We start from the raw sequence: 14,297 nt of genomic DNA on the forward strand, positions 1-14,297 counted from the left end.
CATAACTAGAAAAGGTTGTACTTTAAATATAACACGACCATTTACTTATGTATCTAAAATGCCATATTCGTAGTAAATCATGCTGGAACAGGCCCAGAGAAGGGCAGTGAAGCTGGTGAGCGATCTGGAGAATAAGTCTTACGAGGAGCGGCTGAGGGAGCTGGGGTTGTTTATCCTGGAGAAAAGGAGGCTGAGGAGAGACCTTATCGCTCTCTACAACTGCCTGACAGGAGGTTCTAGAGAGGTGGAGGTCGGTCTCTTCTCCCAAGTAACAAGAGATAAAACAAGAGGCACAGGCCTCAAGTTTTGCCAGGGGAGGTTTAGACTGGATATTAGGAACAACTCTTACACGGAAAGAGTTATTAAGCATTGGAACAGGATGCCCAGGGAAGTGGCTGAGGCACCATCCCTGGAGGTATTTAAAAGACGGGTAGACATAGTGCTTAGAGATATGGTTTTGTGATGGTTTTTGTCAGAGTTCGGTTGATGGTTGGCCTAGATGATCTGAAAGGTCCCTTCCAACCTAGGCAATTCTATGATTCCATGATTCTAAACTGTCTAGTAATCTAGTATACTTCAGTGATTTCTTTACAAATTTAGTAAATGTAAAGGAAGTTTTCCAGAAGTTTCCTAAGGACATTTCATAGAAGACCATCTTAATGAAAAGATTTTCTTCTTGTCCTTGGGTCTTGGGGAGGTTGTGGAAGCAGCTCTGTACTGTAGCTGCTAGAACTAAAAGAGAGCATGTCACTGAATGATACACACACACAGGCAAAAATAACGGGCTGAATTTTTTCTCAAACCCTCATAAGGTTTCACAATAGATAACTTCAGAAAACTGACAAATAGTTTGTGTTAGCCCCATACCCTTAACGTCCCTGAAGGTCTCTGTGAAATGACAAGTGGATTCAAAGACACTAGTAGTATTCCATGTCTGAAATGTGTTAGAGGAAAAAAGACCACATAAATTTGATCCAAATGACTAAGTTTAGCTACTGCATGAGCAGATCGAGATAACAAGGTAATGTCATTTCATTAGAAAAAGTCATTGTGTTGACATGTTTAATTCAACCTAAGTAACCTGATCGGCCTTTGGAGTGTAGAAAACCTGAAACTGACTTGACTTCATCTGTTTTGGCACTTAAACTGTGTATTAATTAATGATGTGAACTTTGAACATATAAGGCAGTTTTCATCATACGCTAACAAGCAGTCTCATAGTGTCACTTCATCAGCACTAGGTTCATGTTCTACTTCCACAACCTTTCCAAGCATTTTGAAATGACACCCTAGGTTCTTAATTCTTCTCCAACTGAACTTTTTTCTCCCACTGGGACCTGTAATGAAAACTATAACAAATAATTAGCAGTTTTTGTCACTGTTGACAAATTCTTAGAGCTTATAATTGTGGAGACTTCCAGCAGTAGCGTAAATCCATTCAGTTTCAGAAGCAATACCATTTGTAGGAACTAAGAAGTCACATAAATGCATTGTCTCGAAGTCCTCATGTACTAAGTTTATAATGGACTTATGCTGTGGTTCACATTTTTTTCCCATTTACACATTGCATCGTAACTGCAGAGCTCCTGCTTGTCCTTTAACTCTGCACAGAAACACAATTGTGAGGATGTAACTGCTTTCTAACAGGGTTCTTATTGCTGTGGCATATTGATGTGTTTAGATGATTGCATCCACGTCGACAGACTATCCTGCCTTTCATAATTTCACAGTTGTGTAAGCAGCCACATGAGAAGCTTTTAGAGTGTGCATCTTCAGGACTGAAAATGTAAAAATATCCTTCTTTTTTTTTTTTCACAGAAACCAAAAGGTTTTTCTCAAGTGACCAACAGAGAATTCAGAATGGTATGGGAAAGGAAGGTCTGTTGAACCAAGGTTTGTCCAGGTTATGTCCAAGAAATCTTACAGTGTTTAATCTTCTGACAGCTGTGCTCCATAGAACTGCCAGTCACTGTGTTGACAGCTGTACTGTAACAGTGACATTTTGGTAACAGATTTGCAACTCAGACTATTTTTAAAAAATAAACTGGAATAGCCATCTCCTTTAAAGCCATTTAAGCCAAATGCAAAATTCATTCCCCTGACACCACTTTTCTGTGTTTGAAAACACCAATGTTTATGGTTACGGTCTCCCTGAATGCTGTTGCATGGACAGTCACCGGGTTGCTGATCAGTGTGCGGATCCCTTGTGCTTCTAAGATTAGCGAGCCTGAGCAGCACTCGAGACACTGAATTTGTGTCTGTCCTCTCCAATACTGCCACAGCTACAAACCCAAGACTGGTGCAGGAAACAGCGTAAACCCCAAGACTGTCTAGGAGCTTAAACGTGCTCCCTCATGGAATCTCTACATCGCAGAACTCTAGGTTTTATGATTGGTGAAGTAGTTAGCATCACACAGGTAACAACCGAGTAATATAAAGCTTTAGAAAGACAAAAAATCCCATTATTTTTTTTTCAGTCCTTGTGCAAGAAGAGAAGAGCAGACTTCAGGCCTACTGGACCAGGTCACCTATGCCACAGAGAGATTTTAGTTCTTTTACTCATCCTATTCTTTCCAGTTCAGTTTTTCATTTGTCAGTAAATACTTTCCTCTAAAGCTCTTTTCTCTGATGCTGTGTATCAAGAAGACCTTGCCTCATGGTTTCTAATAGTAGTAGGGCAATGCTATTGTTTTATATATAGTTCCTAGTGCCTATTCAGTGCAGGGATGGGAACCCAACAGATGCCTCCTCTCACCTTCATAACAAGAAGGATGATCCAAGGACACAATGAAATATACTCATTCAGATGCTTTTTTAAAAGAAATGGAAGTCAATTTCCAAACTAAACCTAAGGTTCACTAGCTGAAAAGAATATGCACAAATTAATCACAGTTTACCAAACCAAACCAATGATTCTTTGACCTACAGCTGCCTTAAAATCTTATTTAAGGAATAGTGGCATTGTATTATTTCCTGGAGATACATAACTGAATGAGCTTAACTTGTATACGTAATTTTTAGAGCTGATGGGGCAATCATCGGTTTTTGGAGAAAAGCTGAAAGCAAAAAAGATTTCATTTCTAAGTTGCTTTTAGGTGCTTGTACTCTCTTCTAAGACATTCCATACTCTGAGACGAAGCCATGTCTACCTCAGTGGATCCGACTCCGATTCATCTGGTTAATCTATATCATAAAGAATAATGAAGGCATGAGACAATATATTGGAGCTTTCACTGCACATGGAAGCAACATACAGAATCAACATACAATTTTTCCACATTTCCAAAATTTTGTGTATCAGGCATTTTCATTAAAAATCTTGTGAAATAAGTACTTTCCAGGTGTAAAATTTCATTTAGGTCAAACTGTGTTTTTCTAAAAGTTTGTGAGGAAGATTTTCAACCAAACATTTCTGACAACTTTACTAATTAGCCCCTTCATTCTGCTTTTTGATCATTAAGTGACAGAAAACACCTTGCTGTGAATTATGTCAGTGGCATTTGTAAAGTAAGGTGACTGACTGTATTGTATTTATATTATCTTTTAAAACTGACTCAAACCTTTATGGAAGAGAATTAGAACCTTACAGAAACACCAAGACTTAAAAAGCAGGGTGCTGTCTGTATTCCCTTGACCTGAGCCACATTAACATCATTGATTATTTTACTGAAGAAAAGGAACTAGAAAGATCAGACAGGACACTCCATTAAATAAAAATAAAACACACACTCCTGAACTCCAACATCCTTTGTTCAGATTTTTTATTTGCTCCTTACACAAAGGACTTAGTTTAGAAAAAAAAAATCAGTTTTTTATTTTCAAATACTAAAAAGTTTCTTAAGTTCTACTTTCTGTTCCATTTTTCAGATTACAGTAGGATAAAAACCAAGGTTCCACCAGAACAATTTTTTTTCCAGCCAAGATATAACCACCCCTTTTAAGAACTGACTGAAGTGTTTCCATCTGCATTGAGTGCTGCACCTGAAGCCTGCGTTGGAGGTTTTATCCTGCCAACATTTATATGCTGATTACTCCTATAAAACTTGAGAGTAATTTCCCCAGCAGCACCTGGAATAATTGCAGAGTGACTGGCAAATGAATCATGAAGGTGCTGTTAAGTGTGCCAGTCACTCTGCAGCTAATAATTCTCCAGAATCAACACGAAACGTCAGTGTATGACCTTTTGTTTTACGGCAGCCCTGTTTTTGTATCCTTCCTCCCTTCATTTGTTGCTGCATGTAACAATGACAACAAAAGGAAGGACCATCTACACTGGATTCTTTTCTATTAAAATGAACTATGTTCATTAAAATGAAGAATGAGTGTAAAGGCTGCTAAATCCAAAGGGCCTTTTATCAAAAAAGATGACTCCTTATTGGCTGAAGATACCCTTTACATTGACATGCACAGGTTGTGCTTTAGTTTTTCTGCGGAACAGCAGTTAGTTAAAGGTGTAACGCACTTTTGAAAAACAGGTCAAAACTCCTCATTGTATAAAATGTGGATCCAAAATTCTCAAAGAAAAACATATACATAATACATTCACCAAAGTTGCTTTTCTAATTAACTTTTTAAAAAAGATGTCAATGCGAGTACTACATTGCATCTGGCTTTTTTCATCTGAGAAGGAAAAAATACTTCAAAGATATCTTTCATCCCTCCATGTCAACAACGCCCTCTTAAAAGAAAAGTCGGGCTACTTAGTCAGTTTAAGATGCTAGCAGTCTGTGATAGTTTACTTTTGTGTTGGGTTTGTATGGCAAGGTTTTGGTAGCAGGGGGGCTATAGGGATGTTTTCTGTGAGAAGCTGCTAGAAGCTTCCCCCATGTCCAATGGAGCCAGTGCCAACAAGCTCCAAGACAGACCCACTGCTGGCCAAGGCCGAGGCCATCGTTGACGGTGGTAGCGCCTCTGGGATAACATATTTAGGAAGAGAAAAAAGACCGCGCAGCAGCAACTGCAGCCGGAGAGAGGAGTGAGAATATGTGAGAGAAGCAGCTCTGCAGACACCAAGGTCAGTGAGGAAGGAGGGGAGGAGGGGCTGAAGGCACCAGAGCAGAGAATCCCCTGCAGCCTGTGGTGAAGACCCTGGTGAGGCAGGCTGTCCCCCTGCAGCCCATGGAGGTTAACAGCGGGGCAGATATCCACGTGCAGCACCTGCAGCTGCACTCCAAAGCGCGTGGATGCCTGAAGGAGTCTGTGACCCCTTGGGAAGCCTGCACTGGAGCAGGTTCCAGGCAGGACCTGTGGCCCCATGGAGAGAGAGGAGCCCACACCGGAGCAGGTTTGCTGGCAGGACTTGCGATCCTGTGTGGGACCCTCGCTGGAGCAGTCTGTTCCTGAAGGACTGCACCCCGTGGAAGGACTCATGTTGGAGAAGTTAGTGGAGGGCTGTCTCCTGTGGGAGGGACCACATGTTAGAGCTGGGCAAGACTGTGAGGAGTCCTTCCCCTGAGGAGGAAGGAGCAGCAGAGAAAATGTGTCATGAACTGATCACAACCCCCATTCCCCATCCCCCTGCGCTGCTGGTGGGGAGGAGGTAGAGAATTCGGGGCTGAGGTTGAGCCCAGGAAGAAGGGAGGGGCGGGGGGAAGGTATTTTAAGATTTAACATTTATTTCTCGTTGCCCTACTCTGATTGGATTGTCAATAAATTAAATTAATTTTTCCCAAGTTGAGTCTGTTTTGCCCGTAACGGTAACTGGCGAGCGATCTCTCCCTTATCACGATCCACGAGCCTTTTGTTATATTTTCTCTCCCCTGTCCAGCTGAGGAGGGGGACTGATAGAGCGGCTGTGGTGGGCACCTGGTGTCCAGCCAGGGTCAACCCACCACATTAGGGGTAATAATGTCTAACAAGTCCAGGACAGTCACCTGATACGAAGAAGTCCTAACCAGAGCTGTTTCGGAATATTTTGACAACATGTTTATCATCAGAAAGTAGTGTTCCACTGAAAACAAAGTTTTAAATTTAAAAATATAATCTTCAATATAAAATAAATGATTTCATAAATATATAATTTGTTCAGGAGAGTTAAGTATGAGGTTTTCCCTAGGGACTCCCATATCCTTTAGGTGCCCTAAATTCTGAGCTTCTGTTTCCTTTGCATTACACCTCTTTCTCTCACATTTTTCCTGCTATTTCTGGAAGGGTTTGCTTTCATTCTAATGCAGGATGAACAGTTTTACAAGCCTCAAAAGTATCTGAAAGATAAAAGTTTGATTTTTTTGAGAGGTCCTGATTTAAAATAGTATTACAGAAACAGCCAAGAAAATAATATGTACAATCATTTATGATCACTACAGAAAGAAATGATGGCAACTGTTGATACCCCGTCTGTAAATCTTGCTCTATTTTAATGGGAATAAGAGCTGAGGGTTTGGGGATTAGGGTAATATAACCAATGTTAGACCTAGGATGTACCTGAATGCTATCCAAGAGAATGGTTTCCTCCTAGTATCTCTTTGGAATGGGACTCTGTGGCTTCAGAATATGTATAGCACATAATTCTATTGCAAGTGGAGGATAATCATATTAGGAAAATATAAATTATGTAGAATGTTGGGGTTTTTCACTCTGTTAATCCTCAATTAAAATGATGCCTAAGAGTAGGGCAGTTATCACAACCATAATTTAATGATCTTCCTTTGGTTTACTTGGCTGATAACTGCCAAAATGTAGAGGACAATAAATATTCTAACAAACTGGGAATCCTGGAAGCTTCAGCAGTCTGAGTATTTCCGTCACTGTATTTCAAAATACTTTCTTCCCCCTTCCTTTTCCAGATGGACCACGTCCTGATGCTCTTCTCCCGTTTCCTCTTCACTCACCATAAGGTCCTTCAGAAGAATCCTGTCTCATGCTGCACCTGAAGTGTTCCTGATGCCTAACATCCCCCACTGAGAAGCAGCCGCAGGAGCAGAACAGCCACTTCTAGGCAGTCCCTACTGTCCAGGTAGGGAAAGGCATCACTGATCATGCACTAGAAAGGCACCTGGGGGAAGCACACCACAGTCCTGGAACTGGTTTTGAAAGTACATAGCTGTAATTATCCAGTTACTCATGGTAATCTCTGCTTTATTGTGTTAATGCTCCTAGCTTCCTAAGCCTTGGCCCAGCAGGCTTAAGCCCAGAACTAAGAACCGAGGGACGTTTGTGTGTGCCAGTTGAGTTGAATTAATGGTGCTTCTGTTGTTCGAAGTTGTATAGAGCAATTCTCACATATTAAGGGACAGATACTTTCACAACTTCATATGGTCTACTGTCACGTTATTTAAATCATCAATTTTACAAAGTTCATGAAATATGCTATCGTTTAGGAATTGCTTCTCTGTTGTATGCCTTTTCAACTTTCTGAGAGACAAGCCTTATCTTTAAGACCAATATTTATTTCCTCTTTGAATGCTTTCGCTCTCAGCAACATCAGAAAGCGCCCCATGTGAAAAATAGTTCTCATTATGTATTGTGGCAAAACTCTCCTGAACCAGACAGGCAGCAAAAAGAAGCCTGAACTTCATTGATAAAAAACGGGGAGAGCAAATGGGTGGCCTTTTGACAGACATAAGCAGACTCAGTACAAATTCCACGTCAAGGAACTTCAGAATTTTTAAAATGCGCGCAACTTGGAAAACAGAGGAAGATGTCCTCAAACCAACAGGGGACAAGTGTTTACAGCTTAGTATACGTGTGAGACTGGAGGTAAGAAAAGGGAAGCTCATATCCCCTACCCGTCCCTCTGAGTCTAAAGTACACTTCCCTGTCTGAAAACTCATCTGCAGGATATTTGGATGGGACATAGAGGCTGTATTTGGCACACAGGTTATTGCTTTAAAAATCTTGCTGTAGAAGGTGCCAGTGGGAATACAACACTAAGTTTGTATTTCCTCTTTTACTAATACAGTATATCTACTACTAACAGCTCTTATATGACTAATTTATCACACTGCCTACAAATGCTACCAAAGTTTCCCCTTCATAATTAAATGTTCAATTCTAGTACCTAACAAAGTTTACTATTAGAAGAACTGAAGGTAAATAGCAATGTGTGCATTTTCTTTCTTAGTTCATTAGGTACAATATTTATGTATTTGTGTAGTTGCCTGGTTTAAGAGGTTGTCATAAATAAGCTGAAGATACTTATGGCAGCCAGTCATTCATGGAAGTTTTAGAAGCTCCTCCATCTTCCAAGAACAATCTCCCAATTAACTGCTTCAACATGAAATGTGAAATTCCTAACATGATAATACCAAGAAGTACAACATTTGGTGAAGATATTTTGATATGAACAGAGCTGGTAGCAGTAACACAACAATAATTGCTGGCTCATTTACGGGCTATTTAGCTCGTGCAGTGAACCAGATGAGAACAGCTAATGAGCACAGCTTCTTACTGTAATTAGTAGAACAGTAGTGGCTCACAGACGATTTACAGTTTGCAAAAGTCAGTGTATTTACTGAAAAGCTTGTGTTGTCTGTGAAGTTGTGCCCATATGATGACCTGAGGATACCATACTTTACTTTCTAATAAGCCTTAAGACTGGTTCATAAAGACCTCAGAATTCATGTAAATCTAATGGAAATACAACATGGAAGATTTGTGTGTGCTGTCTGAGCCTGCATCCTAGACTATCAGAACCTATTTTGCCAGCTGACGTGTTTTCTTTCATTTCTGTTGTTGCAGAAAAAAAATAAAATAAAAACCAAATGGTTTAATTCTTGCCCTACTGTCAGAATAAAGACCATTTTCTGTTGTGGTAAATCACGGAAATACGTGCCCTGCACAGCTAAAATTCAAACTGTGATACGGGCTAAAGAAGGGACAGAAAAATAGGGAAGTAAAATGTTTGCAAAAAACCACTTGATCAAAATTTACATCACTGCAATACTGATATTTACAGACCCCTGAATGAACAAATAGATACCTTTGAGAGAGGTTTAATTCTCTTCCTTTCCTCAGCTATACTTCTCTATGGACTGCTTATAGCCAAGAATCCAAATAGAAATGTCAGACAGCTATACCAAAAAGATATTTACTAAATCTATGCAGAAATATTAAATGTCCTTATGAAATGTGCAGCTCAGTGTTGCAGATTCACAGAACTGAACCAGAACTAAGACTGATCTAAAGTTTGTAGAACTTTATCTCTGCAATTATTTTTATCACTGTGAGTGATGCTGTTGTTCTTGAGGCGTAACAACTGAAACTGTAAAACTACTCAGGTCCAGTAAAACCGTAGCAGAGACTTTTCTTTAGCTTACCTCTCTGCACTTGAAATCATACCTCTAAGAGAAAACAAAAAATCGTGCAGGTGGGAAAAAACAATAAATTACGATGGTAAAAATAGCACATTGTTTAAAAAATACATTAATAAACTTTTTCATTAGAGAAGAACCGGGCTTCTGAGTAAAATATACTTCTGCTTCAAAACACAATCAAGACAATGAAGTTTTTCAGCAAGTTCAATTCAAATTTACTGGTCAAGTTCAGAGGAAACAGAAGTGACACAGCACTTAAATTTGAAATGCGCAAAAGAACTTTCTAAACATTTAATTTTCAGAGTTTAATAAATACTACATGATAGTTCTATTTTACTGATGGTAGGTTGTCATTTATTTAACTGTCCAATAATTAGATCTCTTACATGCAACATGGAAAACCTCAGGTCTTTCATGAGGGTTTCTGAGTCTTGATCACTATGTTCTGTCCACTGCATTGTACTGTAAGGACACGGTCATCTCATTTGCTCATGTTGACCTACTTGCTCTGTCTTGCAGGTACTACTTAATTATTTAATGGTTAGAGAAAGGGAATTCAAATGAAGACATTTGACATACTAGGAATGTACTGCGTTCACTGCCTTATTCAATTGCACTCAACAGCTCAACAAAATTTTAAGTGGTGAAAAGGTCACTCAGTCCATAAGAGACACTGTAGTACCTCCTAATTCAAATCGAGCTACGTACAGTACTGTTCTAGTAAGTCAGTAAAATGGGTTTGAACACCTTTATGCGGGGAGAGCAGAATACACTTCTTCCAGGTTTCTGCTTGAATGGGGGAGGTCGGACAAGATGATCTGCAGAGGTCCCTTCCAGCCTCAACCATGCTGTGATTCTCAGGTTATATATTGTCTTTTTTTTAATTGTGTTGCAAACAAAGAACAAGTATTTATTTATAAAGCTCTGACACATAATGTTTTATTTGTCATCTTGCTGGCTGGATAATTAAAAGTCAATTAGCTATATAAGACACTGCAAAAAACTGACTAAGCAAAATTAAGTAGCATAGAATCATGAACAGTAAAAGAAATTCAGCGTATTCTGGTTTGGTTCTTTACACTTCCTACCCACACTTCTTCACTGCTTCTTTTGCCTTTTCATTGTATCGCATGCTGGAGGGGAATTCTGAAACATGATAAAATGTCATTAAAAAGTTTCAGCGGCAACTCCTCAGCAAAATGATAAGTAGGAAGTAATGATACCCACAAGGTTCGCTTAGTGCAGGGAGGCGTTATCAGTGCCCAAGTATGCTATTACAAATCTGCTCCAAATTATAGCACTTGCCCATTTCTAGTTAGAAAGAGTTTTCAGGAAATTTAGCAACTATTTCATGCAGAGAAGTTGAGTACTTTGGCTAGTGAAACAGCTATCCATAGGATCACAGAGACTCTTCTTGCTCTTAAATATTTCTTGTCCACTGGTTTAATTTTCTTGCCTATAGCCCCTCATCACCATGATTTCTTTCTCGTTTTTGTGTCTTTTAAAACGTGGAACAGCGCATTGGTCTTTCTCTGCACAATTATTTCCCATTCCTGTTTGGAAACTTGGGTCCCTTTGTGACCGTTTGTATAATGAAAAAGGCTGTAACAGTCAAAACTCAGAAATCTCACTTTTAGCTGCTGGAAACAACCATCTCGGTCCCAAACCTGGCCGAGAATTTTGGCTACAGAGCGTGACTAGTCTCTCCTGTCTGACCTAGTGTACCCAGATGCATTGATTATGTGCTTAAAGGTAAACAAGGGAGAACAGTAATTTTGTATGAAAGCTGCACAAAGGCAGCTTCCTGTTTACCAGCAAAACGCCTAGATCTTTTCTGGGTTTGTTTTGTCAATTTTTCTTTTCCTGTCATGCCTTTAAATTTATCTTCAGGAGTGTCGTGAAACTGTCCATTTAGAAAGTGAATACAAAGTTGTCCTTGTACAGACTTTAAGAACTTTTCTCTGCAGAATTTCTCTGCCTGAGATTTTTCACAGATTTAGCCACGAGCTGGATTTGAGTATATTTATATATGGATGGTGAAAGTCACCTGTCTTTTACCACACTGACTGTCACCACAAAACTACAAGTACATACAGCAAAACTGTGAGGAGCTAGAATTTCTGAGAAAATGATGTTTAAAAGATGAACAAAAACATCTTCTGTAAATGTTGTTTTTTCAAACCTTACCCAGGGTCACTGTTTGGCAAAATCAGAAGAAAAGTTGAAATGTGGCATTTCATTGGAAAGGTAAACACTATCACCTGTACATCCTGTACTACGATTGTATGCTCATTATTTTCAAGTATAAATTTATTAAAAAGAAAAAGGCTTTTAGTTGCTGCTGATAAACTGTGCCTTGAATTACTACAAATCTGAAATACGTAATAGTAGGTGAACCTTTAAATTTAGTTCTACTCAGAGAAGAATCTAAATTACATTGTATAACATCACATTTAAGGAATATGTAGTATATTTTATTGTTAGTCCAAACCTACAGGAGTAGAACGGCTTCAAAACGAAGCGTGATCCATTACAAACGAAGCGTGTCTCCCTGGAACTTCCAATTTTAAAAACATAAAGACAAGAAGAAACTCATTGAAGCAGAAACGCATTGCGCTCTGTTTTGCGGCGTTCTTTGCTCCATTTACACTGTCACAGACATCTCTGCAAACTTTCTGCTATCGGTAAGTTCACACTTCTGTAAATGATAAACCACACCACAGCGCCAAACTGCATCATGTTCAGGAAATCCCCTAAGCTGAAAGGATTTGCAGCCTGGGAAAGTATAAGCAGGGAATTATGACTATACGTGCTTGCCCTGTTATTTTTCCCCTGACATCCATTTATAGCCAGGCCTTTTTTTCCCCTTCAGTTCAGTGAGCCTCTACCAGCACAGGACAGCTGACCCTGGGGGTAAAGACTCCTACCTTGCTCCGGGAGGAGCAGCCCACCAGTTCGGTCTTCTTCTAACGGTTGATATTGACTGGTCGCAGCTTTTGGTAGGTGACTGAGATCTCTCCTCAGCCTGGCCTGGACTGGACACAGGCTGGCTCTGCCTGAAACCCCAGTCGCTGTGCAGGTCCAGGCAGCGGCAGGAAAGCAGAACTAGACAAAACTTTCATCTGAATCCACATGACCAGATTTTCAATATTGTTTTGAACTGTGCCAATTAGTTCTGTGCGCGGAATCCGACATTTTTAATAACGAAATCTACCTTTTGTCTCAAAAAGGCACAAAAAATCATCACCTAATACACCTGAGTGTATATCTCAAATGGGAGGGAGTAGAAGGAAATCTGATTAGCAAGAAGATCCACGTTTCACATAGAGTTTTCATTCATATTAGGAGGTCATTTTTTAAGGTAAACTTTAGAACGTTAAAGAGTTAACATTTTTTCGAATAATGTAGGATTGTTTTTCAATTCACCACTGAAATCTAAGTTATTAGCGTCAAAAAATTTAACTTACCGTCATAAAAATACCAGCTAATTTTGATACCTCTTCAAAGTGTGAATTCTTTCTGAACAGTTGAGTGATATGTGAAATACCTTTGATATTATCAAACCATTATATGTAATAAAATGTAAGGCTATTATTGAATGTAATACAATCTCTGTTTAACTACATAGATGAGATCACCAGTACGTCTGTGCTAAAGTAAATTAAAGTAAATTATAAATTAAAAAATTATGTAATCTATAGTTGGAGTTGTACAATGAGAATTTAATTTACATTGAACACAAAATTTTAAAGAATTAAACATTTAAAACTTTGATATAGTTGCTGAATGTTAAATGAAAACCAAATGAATGTAACTCTTTTGCATGTTTGCAACACTATGTCTTTTCTTTAAATTGCAAATTCTTTATAAACAAATTTCTGCAAGGAAAAAACAGTAACTCAGAGGCAAGAAAATATTTTCTTCAGACTTTGGAGCCTGAATACAATTGAATATGGTAGGAATTGCATTTTTCAGATGTTCTTTAAGCAAGTATTATTAGTGCTGGCACAGGACAATTAAAAAGATGCTATATAGAGACGTATTACTACCCACTCTTCAAAATCAGACATTATTCATGTAATAAAAGTAGGCAAGAAGAGTCTCTGCTTTTTAAAAAATGTACTTTTTGAGATGGGGGAGGGCCTCTCGCGCATGAGTTCCCATAAATTCCTTGGTCTTTCTATCACATATCAGTGAAAGCGTCTCTTGGAGTTAGGTATGTATACCTTCTTCTACAGACTTGATCTATTTGACCTATTTTTTTGAAAGAAAAAAAAAATTGTAAAATTCAAAGTCAAGTATAACTTTAAAGAAGATAATACAAGCTAAGAGATGGCATGGTGTGGGGCTAGTGAAGGACCGTAGTTCTCTAGTGATAAGATAGCAAAGCAGGTACACCTGCTACCAGAGATTGCTCTGGTTACTGCTTTGCTATATATTTAGTATATAGTATAATGTTTATAATACATTATATTGTGAAAGATAATTTTTATAACCTTAGAATAAAGATTAAATATATTATATGACTGTTGAAAATGTCATGTCTGCGAAGCAGTCATAATCAAGGAAGCTTCTACTATCAATGGTATGTCCTTTTCGAACTTTCTTAGTTCACTGTTTTATCATTTAGACAATACTGCTGTTAAGATATTGCGTTTGGATCCTTTTTCAGAAGAGAAATCTAGGGATGAATGAGTCAGGGCTTAAAAAAGAAACCTGTTTTCTAAGATGTGCCAAAAGGTGCACTTGTTCAGGTGGAGGCATTTTCCTCCAGAGATGTGCTTGCTAACACCTGGATTTCAAATCTAAATAGAGATATCCAAATCCTAAAATGGGTGGCTGTGGTATTTCTTACTTGGGTTGGAAACAAAAGCTAAGAAAGAAGCTGGCAGAACTTTAAGCAGCACCTTTCATGCCTGGAGTTGCAGAATAATGTGCATAATGATTTCACAAAGTGTTGCACAGTATGCGACTTGGAGTATACATGAGTACATTCCACTTAAAGTCACATATACACAACAAAACAAATAATGAATAATGAGA

The sequence above is a fragment of the Chroicocephalus ridibundus genome, chromosome 4 (assembly GCF_963924245.1).
Source record: "Chroicocephalus ridibundus chromosome 4, bChrRid1.1, whole genome shotgun sequence".
Taxonomy (NCBI): Eukaryota; Metazoa; Chordata; class Aves; order Charadriiformes; family Laridae; genus Chroicocephalus; species Chroicocephalus ridibundus.